Source organism: Pinus tabuliformis, chromosome 2_2, assembly GCF_031772625.1.
Source record: "Pinus tabuliformis cultivar Carrire ecotype Pingquan chromosome 2_2, CPIR1, whole genome shotgun sequence".
Taxonomy (NCBI): domain Eukaryota; kingdom Viridiplantae; phylum Streptophyta; class Pinopsida; order Pinales; family Pinaceae; genus Pinus; species Pinus tabuliformis.
Window position 1 is genome coordinate 529,005,650 of NC_142300.1, and position 12,249 is coordinate 529,017,898.

Consider the following 12,249-nt stretch of genomic DNA (forward strand, 5'->3'; position numbering starts at 1 on the left):
TATATATATAATTTTTCATTTTTTTTTTTAATTTTTTCTAAATTCTCTTATGGTTTATGAAACAATTTTTTTTAAACATTTTTTATTTATTTTTTGTCTTATATATATATATATATATATATATATATATATATATATTTACATTTATTTTTTAAGTAATCATCGTTTTAATTTTAATTTCACTAGTTTTTAATTTTTTTTGTTAATTTTCCATTTTTTTTAAATCTAGTTTGTTTTTAATTTTCATTTTTTTTTTTTAAGTTTTTTGTTAATGTATTTTTTTTTTTTTTTTTAAATTTTTGTATTTTTACCTACTTAATTTTAGAGTTTTTTTTTAATGTGTATTTTTTTGTTTTCCCAAATATTTTTTGTTTTGTTTTTTTTTTTAATATGTTTTTTTTTACTATTTATTTGTTTATAATTTGTAATTTTTTTCTAGTTTTTTAATTCTTATTTTTTATTGGTTAATGTTGTTTTTTATTTCCATTTTTATGATTCATTTTTATTTTTGATATTTGTTTTCTTTTTTTGTTTTTTAATTTTATTTTATGTTTTGTTTTTAATATATATTTTTATTTATGTTTTGTTATTTTTATTTTTATTTTTTTTTGTTTTGTGTTTTTTCATTGTTTTAACTTTTTTATTTTTTATTTATTTATTTATTTTTTCTATATGAAATTTTAATGTTTTTCGGGGTCATGATAAAATATTTTATGCTATTATTTTGAAATGTTGAAATTTTACCCTTGAAAAACAATTTGTTATCCCAGCATCAACACTTTTCATTTTGAGGGTGTTTTCTGCACAAAATTTACCATTGAGAAAAAAAAATGTTATTCGAACATCAGCACTTAGTTTTGAGGGTATTTTTTGGATAATTTTTGCACAAAAAATTGGTTTTCACCGCCATTTTTAAAACATGTTGAAAATTTACCCTGGAAAAAAAAAAGATGTTATTCCGGCATCAACACTTTTCGTTTTTAGCATTGCTTTTGATGTTTTTTCGGGGTTTTTTGGCCAGAGTTCCCATTTTGAGTTTATAGTTCCCGTTTCAAAGTTTACATTGTTCTAGCCAAGTGATCTCTTTTCCTTTTTATAGGCAGGCCCTTATTCAAACCATGGGACAAAACCATCGAAAACCAGTACAAGGGATCCAAACAGGGGTTCAAATAATTTAGATCCTATATCAGGGGCCAAAACCATTTAGAGCGCACTTCTCTGCATTGGAGTGAGTGAACTGGGGGACTGCACCTTATGAACGGATAACCTGCGGGTATGTCCACACTTCCTGGACGGCGAACCTGCGGGTCCGCACCTTTTGAATGATGCACCTACGAACCTCTTATTTTCCATCATTTTGAGAGCCTGAAACAGAGTTTTGCCACTTGAGTGAGTTGCCATCAAGTACAACACCTGTACCAGAGAGCCAAACCAGAATCATAATGCCAACATGAAAGTCAAGTTTCCATTTTAGAATGTGATGAAGTTAAGTCACCCATTTCAGATTCAGATTCAGATTGTGAAGACCAAGAATATCTTGTATTGAATCCCACGGAGGAGAACTCTGCTGTTGAAATCATCTGGAATGAAGAAGACAGAGTTATGAATCTGAACGTTCTCATGTCATCAGAACAAAGCCTTCATAAAGAGGTAATCCAGTCAATTCATAAACAAAAACAAGATGAGGTATTCGTTCAAATAAGTGAAAAAGTTCCTTTGGATGCATTTATGGTAGATGATAGAAATGTTAGTGTTGGGTTTCACGAAACATTTGAAGTTTCTTTTCTTATGATTGATGAATGTAATGAGAATTTGGCTGTCATATCATATGAAGATGACCTACCATATATTCAGACTTCAGAAGATCAGACCATTCAGGATTCTCTTTCAGATTATTCCTCATATGTCTCATGTTTTGAAGTGTTATTTGAAGAGGAAATCTACTCATCTACTTGTTCAGAATTATTTGAGGACCAGGAACACAATTTTACTGAAGTACATTATGAAAAGAATAGAGGAGGGGAAGGAGGGGGAGGAGTGAGCGGCCTACCCACAATGCCAGAGTGGAAGTATAGCTATCCTACCTATGATGCATTGGGAGGGCCTTTGGAAGTATAGCTCTCCTTGCACTAGGAAGCGCAAGCCCCTCCGGGACCTTGTGAACCTCGCCATCTTCAACCAAAGATGCTTCCCATTGGAGATGCCCTTGGAGATGGTTCGGATGGAGGTGTGAGATTTAGGGATTTATCAAGTCGATGTTTCACGATAATGCATAATGACATATATAATGAATGACCAACAACTTTAGTGAAAGACCAGAATCAAAAGAAAAAGATACCTTGTTTCTTCAACAGGAGGTAAATCTTCATGTTTTTCAGGATCCAATGGCAGATTTGTTGCAGTCAGCAGTGAAGGTGATTATTGCAGTATTCAGTGATGAAGGAGATCATGGTCAACTGTGTTTTTGGATGCCTAGTTACCAGTATTCATTGTTGACCAGAAGATCTGATCAGGAGAATCAATCAAGAAGGCATTTGCTTGATTGGTTGCATTGGCATTTTGATATAGTTTGATGGTATATTGTCTTGTAAGAAACACAGGTGGTTGTCATCATGATTTCAAATCTTGATGGACTGGCTTTTGTTTTAAGTCAGTCATAAGTCATTTATGTTTGGTCTGTTGAGTCAAGTCTTTCAGTCATTTCAGTTTCAAAATTTAGTCAGATTTTCAGTCAAATAAATGAGTCAAAGTCTTGTGTTGTTTGTCGAAATAATGACTCCATTGCCCAATGGATAAGGCACTGGTCTGCTCTCCCAAAGATCTGCCGTTCTTGGCACCTCCAAGGAGCTACCATCCCCATTGGAGCCAATGTTAGTGTCAGTCTTTCCAGCCTTCCTCCAGTGATCAAACATGCTCTTACAAAGTGATTTTAAGGTGTCAAGGTCAAATTTTATCATTTCAGTGAGTCTTCAAGTAAAATTTGGTCACTAGGTATTAGGTCTAGGGTTTGCTTTTACTCCTATCAAAGTTGTCCAAATGTTTGTCCTTGTCACCGTTTAGCTAAGTATACCATCATTCAAAGGGTTTTCATTATCATGTCAGGGTCTAATGGATCATTTTACACCTTCTTCATGCTTCAGTCGTGCCTAGGTAAGGTCATTTCCCTCTCCTAGGGTTTTGAAGGCAATTTCTCTTGGACGGTCAAATCATTAGCAAAACTTGTATCCTGATGTTCATCCACTTTCCCCTATCCTTAATGTACCTTATTAAACACTTCCCATGACCAAGATTCCCCAAATTCCTCATTTTCGCACAAACCCTAGTTTCTTGCTACAACCTGACAATTTTCAAGGCTAGGCCTGTGTTTTGCCCTTTTGCACCCCTTCCCCTCACTAAATTTATGAGATTACACTTTCCCATACTTTCTAACATCCCTCCCCACTTCCAAAAATTTTCTCAATAATTTAGAAGCCCCTTAACCCCTTCATTTCGATTCATTTCGACAAATCTCTTGTTCCACACATCGGGATAGGTTTCACTCAAATGATGTTTTTGAGAAATCAAAGATGAATTTGGGAAAACTGAGAGAGGTTTTTGTCCACAATATTCCAAGGAAGAAAAAAAACCTTCACTTTTTACACAGGTGTCATGGTTTTATAGAAAAGTCAAAAATACAATTGCCTCGGGAGAATTGATGCACCTCTAAAGTGACCTTGGGAAAATCAATTTTTCTCCTAGCTTGGTTGGCCAAATGACTTTCTTGATGAGTCAAATGATAACTATACACAAATATATTTCCAATGAGCTATCATGAGCTCAATTTGGAGTTGAGGAAGGCATTCAACAGTTGACTGAAACAGCACTCTACCTTGAGGCAGCCTCATTTGGCACATTTTGACCAGTCTTGGGAGATTTGATTTTTGTAAGGGAAAATGAACTCCAAATTGAAACATTAAACTTTTTTTGGAAATTCGACTCAAATACCTTTCCAATGAGCTATCATGTACCCAATTTGGACATCGGGAAGGCCTCCAAAAGGCTCCTGAAAAAAGGCACGGCGCACTGGGGAGGCACGGCGCACTGGGCTAAAAGACCTGAAATTCATTGAAATATTCCTCCAAATTTCAAATTATTCATTCAACAAGTAGGTAGAGCCACCATTTTTGTGTTTCATCCAAGTTCGTGCTAGGGTATGGTGGTTTATGGATTCTAATGATTGAAACTAAATTTCAAACCCTTTAATTTTGAATTCCTCACATGTAAGCTGCTGCCTAGGGTTTCAAAACTTGACTGCCACCAAAGTTACTCTTTTCCATTATTTCCTTTGTCCTTAATTCCCTTTTTTCCTTGACTCCATTGTTCCCCATCCCCTAAAGTTACTAAACCCCTATCCTAAATTCCCTTTCCCAAAACTTTCAAATGTGAAAACCCTAAACCCTATTCCCATACCTAAATTACTAAACCCACTCCCATATTTCCCAAACAAATCTCTCCCAATAGTCCCTAATCCCTCACTATTTTTCCCTCCCCTTACTGTCCCTCATGTCATTGTTTTCTCTTGGTGACAAAGGTCAAGCACATCATCAAAGGCATTACAAGACAGTGTGACATATCAACACCTATTTGTCCAAGACAGTTTGTCCACCAGCAGACATGACATCTGATCCGTCATATGATCATGAAGAAGAGACACACAGTGATTCACCAACAGAGGTACATGCACCCAGGAGGCCTCATAGAGGTGGCAAAACATCCGTGAAGACCAGCAGGCTGCCCAACGAAGCCTAAATGAGAGGACACCCATTCAGCAGGAGATAGAGGCTGATCGAGAGATTTGGCTCGAGAGGATCAACATCCACTTAGAGAAGCTATTGGTGAAAGCAAACAAGGACAAGTACATGCTCAGGCACATGAAAAACCATTATTGGGCACGAAATCATGTTTGCAAGGCACGAATAAGGAATTTAAAGGCAAACCTAAGGAAGGCATCAAAAAGGCAAAAGAGGCAAAAAGAGCATGATCGACTCTGGATATTGGCTGAGGCAATCCTTGGCCCACCATATCTCTTGATGAGGAAGCTCCAGCCAAAATTTTGAGAAATTTGGGGCATTTTTGGTATTTTGGCAAATTTTGGTACAAAAACCAGGGATTTTCTCCCTGAGCGCCGCGCCACGTGGCGCGTGCTTTTGCTAGGGAGCTCCAAATTGCAAAAAGTTTATATTTTTGGATTTTTCATGAAAAATCATGACTGCTGGTGCATGGCCAAGAAGTTTTGGCAAGTTTTGAGTTCTCAGGATGTCAAAAACACTCAAAAAATGACCGCTCTACCCCTATTTTGACACACAGGAAGCAGTCTTGGGAGATCGATGTTTTGGAGGGGAAAATGGGCACCAAATTCAGAAATTCCACTTGGGTTGGAAAGTAGACAGGCAGGGATTTCCAACAAGAACACTTGGGCTCAATTTGGACTTCAGGAAGTGCCTCAAAATCAGCTCCAAAGTGGCATGACGCATACAGATTTTGGCATGGCGCATAGAGAATTTTGGCTTGTTTTTCACTGTTCAGCTCAGCAATTCGCTCAGTTTTGACCAGTTTTGCTTCTTGAATTTATTCTTGACTTTTCATGATGTAATTTGACAACCATGATGTAATATTGGCACATTTTTACTTGTTCTAGAAGATTCATTCACCAAAAGGTGAAATGTGAGTGAATGAATCAGTTTCCTAGCATATAGGGGTATGTTGTTTGACTACCTAGATTTCAGTTCCTTATTTAGAATTAGTTCAAACAGCTCCTAGAATTATGAGCTCGACCCCTAAAGGCAAGGGAATGGGTTTAGATTGTCTATATTATGTAATTTCTAAGTCATTTTCGGGGTTGGACACTTGGGATTGCTTTGGCATATCATTGTACATTCTATCTCTGCATTTTTGGCTAAGGAAAGACCAGGGTTTTGCAGCACTGTTTGGGATCCATGTGGCTTTATGTTTTGATAGTTTTCTTCTCTAAGTAATTGTAAGTTCATTAGTGTTATGTGTATCATTTTCCTGTCTCTTCTTCTGAATTTGAACAAATGAGTGATTAAGGTGGAATCCATTAACTATTATGCTCTGCCTTTAAATTCGTTTAAATTTCCATGTTTTCATCTGTTTAAGGAGAATTCTTGAGACTCTCTTACTCTCCTTAGCTCCTCACCAGTCTGATCTATCCATTCACTCAATTTAAAGCATCAAAATGATTACCTTCCTTGCCCCAATCAGAACTCTACAGAAACTATGCCTCATCCCCGAGCCCAATTTGCCTTTCCCTGTTTCCAGCACAAAACCCTCAAAAACTTAAATAAAATCCTTTGTACTTCATACCTAGCCTAAAATTAGCTTTTATTTCAGTCATCTCGAGCCCCATCGCTTGTCTTTTGTCGAGATCGACCCGGAGAGAGCCCTCTCCTGACCTCGTAGGGCTAGCTACGAGGCTGAGCGTGGTTTGATGTGGACCTAGAACCTTGTCTTTTCAGCCTGAGGAAAATCTAGGCTCTAACACCACTAACACTACTCAATACCATTGTCGCTAGATCAATATGCAAGACAATCCATTGGATCATATCCGCGCATGGAAATGCGGGATACTTGCATGAAACCCGGTACAAGCCAGACTTGTGTATGTTGACATAGACTCTACGGTTCTCTAGATTCTCCTCAAGGTGCCCGAGAAGATATCATTATTGTCATGCCATGTAATCTTGATCTCCTTGTCTATGAAAAACTTAGTTTCTTCATATATGGGCAAGCTCATAAAAACTTTCTCGACCACATCTCTAGTTGATCTCTCAATGGTGTCCTTTAACCCTGCTCTCTTGGAAGCCATTGTACCTGTACTGTTGAGAGACTGATGAACACCTGTGATACCTAGAGATAAAGAAATAGTCATAGAAATAAAACTATCAGTTGAAAACCAAAAGCAACTTGAGGACTGCCATGCAACACACCTAATTGAATGACTAGGAAAATTGTGCAGTTTTCTCTAGGAGAGGTTCACTGCCAGAACTATATAGAGCACAATCCAGCTTGGCCTGCTGAGGACTGGAACTATGCAATGTGTAGTTTCAGTCAACATGACTGCTACTTAGGAAATTGCACTGCATAATCCCAGGTGTCAACTGAGGCACTATCTCTTAGAATTGCATTGATCACATCCTGGGAGGGCAACATGAGGCAGGCTTTGCACAATTCCTGGGAGCAAGGAAAGGCCTTCCACCCTAGACATGTGCAGTGCAATCCACGCAAGTAAAGGTCTAGACCAAGGTAGCTTAGACCTACCGACGGGCGAATGAAAATGGAAAGGACTGAATGCATGTGCAAAGCTGGTGTAGACATGAGTGAATGAACACGCATGTGATCATAGTTAGTGCATGATTTAGTAAGATGGGAAAACAACAAAGTGTGTGAAGCGATTTGCTGCAACGACAATCGTTAGTGTAGAAACAATGTCATGCATGCGGCAATATGGAAATGAAATGCAAAATTTGAAACAATGCTTCTTCAAGCTAACATGCATTAAAACGACAACAAGCATTAAAAAGAACCAAGTAAACAACACTCACACAAACCGAAATACAAAAAGAAATAGAAAAGCAACAAAAGACATGAAAAGCAGACTTACCCAAAAAAAGATGTGTTGAGTGTGCCAAAGGTTCCTAGAGGCGTTGGGAATGCTAGAGCTCCATGATGAAAAGTGAGGAGTGAGACCTGAGGTGTTGAATAAATAGTTTTTACAAGATCGAGGCTTATGACACACATGCCACAAATCTAGGAAAAAGTGACACTTGGCGAGAGGTTTCTAAAACGAATTTTGCATGTAACTCCCAACTGCTAAAAATAGATCCCTAAAATCTAGGGATGTTTTTTGCTTTTTTGCTTTTTTGATTTTTCAAGAAAATGCTGCCCATGCATGCAAGGTAAGATTGCACAGTACTGGAGGGAACCGATCAACCTGTGAGCACAATAATGGTCAACAAGCCTTAGGATGACTTCTATTCAGTTTCTGGGCTAGGTGGCTGTGGCTGCCCCTCAAGCTCTGCGCAATTTCTGGATTGAAGCTAAGGCTGCTGATGAAAACCAATATTGCAGCAAGAATGCTACAACTCTTGGGATACCAACTTTACTTTATCAACCTGGGGTTCGTACAAACTTGGAGGTGACAGTGCTATATACACAAGTAAAAGTGATGGTTTTTCCTTTTGTCATTGTTCAGCTGGTGAGAGACCACTAAGGTTTGCAAGCTAGACTTTTATGGATTCAGAAGAAGCTTGGTTCCTTGATGAAATAAATAGAAATCTACTCTAAGAGAGAGTTGATCTACTGCAATAATGAAAAATATTGAAATTCAATGCTAAGGCACACCATTTCCTAATTAACTACTAAGAGCTATGCTTTGTAATGATGCTAAATTAACATGAAAAAAATGCTAATATCCTAAGCATGGAAGTTAAAAACATCAAACACAACTGTTATGCATGTAAAGGACTGTAATAAATCTATTTTGTCTTTTTATGCTTTTCATGAAAAATCAAGTGTGCAAACTAATTTCTTTTAGTGATGTGGAAGGTGGTTTAGGGATGTTCGTGGATGCATGGAAGGATCAGGAGATGGTTGGAAGGTTTGGGGGGGCCCTTGGGTGACCTTGGGAGGCTTCCTAGAGGTTTCCCCTCAATTCAGCCTCAAAACAAGCCACTACAAGAAAACCTACATGATGTACTAGAAACCTACAAGATTCCATGTATTTCTACAGGATACAGCCATGAGAAAAATGATGGGTGTTGGAGGTGATGGAAGGCTTAGGGAAGGTGGTTGATGGGTGGAATGGAGTGAGAAAAGGCCTAGGATCACTCAGAACCTAAAACCAAGTTTAGGAGATGGTTGGATTCGCTCAAAATGCTTGAGGAAATTTCTATGTAAAATGATGAAATTGGTGAAGGTTTTGATGAAAACATGGAATGCTTATGGGTGGATGAAGTTGGAAGGTGGTTTCCTTCTATGAGATCTCTGCCTACTTCTGAAGCACCTGCTCTGCATCAAACATGTGTAATTTCCAAAAAGTCATGTAAACAAGAAGAATTCTCATGAGCTAGAAAAGTAGAATTTAATGAACTAACTGTCTACCTTATGCATGAAGAAATTGCTGAATAAAATGGAATCATGGATGAGATATACTGCAAAAATGAAGATAGAAGATATGGCAATGAAATCCTACTTTGAAAAATTGATCAAGTGCTAGTTTAAGTACAACAAACTGTAAATATCATGAAAGAAATGGAAATATGTCTTTTTGGGTTGCATGAGGGTCTTTTCCTCAAATCATGATCCCAAAAGGAAGAAGTGAGGCTAAGAAACCTACTTACATATTTGTGGTGCCTCTTTTATCCCTTTTAACCTGCTATTGAAGTAAGGTGCAAATGGAAGCAAACTAATAAAAAATTAATCAAATCTACACTACTTGCAATGAAATACTTCTAAAAATAGTTTAATCATGAATCTATGAAACAAAGCTAAGCATAAAGATACAAGAAGAGGAGCCTTTGCTGCTAGGGTTGGGCCCTAACCCAAGAGATTCAGCCCTCTGAGTTAACTCAGTCCGAATAAAGAAAAAACTCATTCTTATTACCAAAACAGGAAATTACATCAAATGTCTTCCACAAGTCTGGAGCTCGAAAATAACTAGTGTTTTTGCAACAAAAATTCAGATCCTAATGAGGCTCTAGGCCTCTCTACTTATACAACTGAAGTCTCCAACGAATTCCTTTAATTTAGGGAGGCTTATGTCCCAAACTTTAGATGAACTAATTGTTTGTCTATCACTTGCTCGGTTGCCTTCTAATATTCATGACTTGGTTGATTACACTCCGAGCTGGTGGGATTAATGGAGGAATATTCGAATGGGGGAGGAGTAAATAAGGAGGATTTACCTCCTATAATCTATCTCCCTTGTCCCATTCAAGTTTCAAACCTTAGTCTTGCCAAAATTCCTTGATTTTCTCTTCCAAACCCGCATTCAATGCATATTAATCCATAAGGCATAATATCTCACTTTAGCTCATCTCATTAAACAAAATATAATCAAAACATTTAATAAGTTGTGAGAAGAGTTGGTTTGACTAAGCTAGGAGGTGAATTAAGGCCCATATAATTACCCAATGATGAGGCACATCATCACCCTCCTATTGAAAGTGTTACTCATCCTCTGAGCAACTCAATCAATATCCATGTCTTTCATAGCTCTAGTGGTCTCCTTGACATCCCATGCCTTTGCTATGGTTTCCTCTTCTTGTTCATAGAAACCTGCTTTCTTTTCTACCTCCTCCCACTGCCTCCTTTCTTCTTCTTCCTTCCTTCCTTCTAGCATTCCTAAGAGCAGTGGTGGACTGAGTCTCAATCCAATCCAATTGACTTTGAGCCTTTGCATAGATTGCTTGTACATGAGTGTCTTGTTCAGTGCTTCTCTCATTCTTTGAGGAGAGTGGTACTCTCTTATCTTTAAATTGTATGGCAATGTGTTCCATCTCCTCAGGAAAGCTTGCATGCTATCATCTGCTAACAACCTGAACATGTCCTAAAAATGTGAAATTGCTTGCTCTTGGGCAGTAAGATACCTAGGTGCAAGCTGAGGATCATTTGCAATTAAATTATGTGTATTGATGAGGGCCATTGGATTGGACTGCTCAGCTCTGATCATAAGAGGCTCTGTTTGTTCTCTTGCCAATATCTTCATTTCTATAGCCCTTGCTTCGTCATGGTTCATTCATGATGCCAAAGCCATCAACTGTAAATCTCCTAGCTTGGCATTAGGGTCCCATGCATTCATGTTTGTTAAGGCCATGTTATGAAAATAAAACTCAGACATCTTGGCCCTGTCTTCCAATGTACTTTGATCACAAATATCAATGAACTGTCTATAATCCTGAAATGGCATAGTGCCTCTCTGTGCTAGGGTCTTGATTTGGAACTATAGCCACTATTCCTTAAGGTATAGGGCATAGGATTTAGTTGGCATCTTGCACTGGATTGCTTCCAAAGAGAGACTGGCCATACATGCCAATTGGTTCTCTCTTTCTTGCAACTATCCTTTCAACCATGCATTTTCTGTCTCTAACTGATTTCTCATTATGGCCTCTCTATCCCTCAAGCTACTTAGTTCTCTGCCCATCTCCTTGAGCTTCTCCTCCATGTGACCAATGTCCTCCACCCCCTTGGACTTGGTAATCTGCATCCATCTATGAGTTCTAGCTCTCTCCTTCTCAAGCTCAAAGAATAATGGAATAACAAATTTTTGTGGCATGACCTTGCCCCCTTCAATAAACCTGTAGTAGGAGTGAAGGCTAGGTTGGGGGCTAGGTTTCCTTAGCTCTTGGTTTTCTTCTTTAGTTTCTTATTGTAGGTTTCCCTCCTTATCCAATCTTTGAGTCTCCTGTAGATTTAGTAGAGTCTCCTCTAGGACTACTTCTGCTTCCTGTAGGTCTTGCTGTTTATCTTGTAGGATTTATTTTCCTTTGGATGAGGTGGATCTAGTTATAGGCCTTCTCACATAGGTGATATGAGACTTAGGAGGAGGAATTTTCTCCTACTTTTCAGGTGAGTCGTCAATTACAATGTGAATTTTGGTTGGAGTTTGGGGTTTCCCCTGCCTTATCCTTGTGCTTTTCCTTGTCTTGAAATATAGGGGGTCTACCTTTGTCTTTTGCCTTTCTATTTGATAGGGGTGCTAAGAGCAATGAGGGCAGCTACTGCTTCTCTCAGTGGGTTCTGGAGAAACCCTAGGTGACTCCTTCTTGTCTTCTGCCTCCTCTTTTCCACTGCCATTTTCCTCTATGTTTTTCCCGTCTTCTCCTCCTTCTAGATCCTCATCTTGTTTATCAGTATCCTCCTTGACATCTTCCTCTGTTTCCTCATCACCTTCCTTCTCTTTCTCCTCTTCTTCCTCCTCATCTGTCTCATCTTCATCCCTCTCTGCTTCTTCTCCATCTGTTTCAGTTTCTTCCTCATCCTTTTCACTGATAGTAGGACTAATGTCATATGTGAGGGATTTGATATCCTCCTCTGTCTGCATGTCTTTGAAAATTTCCCATTGGATAGGAATTCTAAGGTTGTGGAGGGAATGTTCTATTATGATTCTAATTAACCCATGTTGGGCTAATTGTTGGTGGTTCCCCTCGTACACCGTTATGCTTGTGTCTATTAGTGATTGCAGAAGGAAGT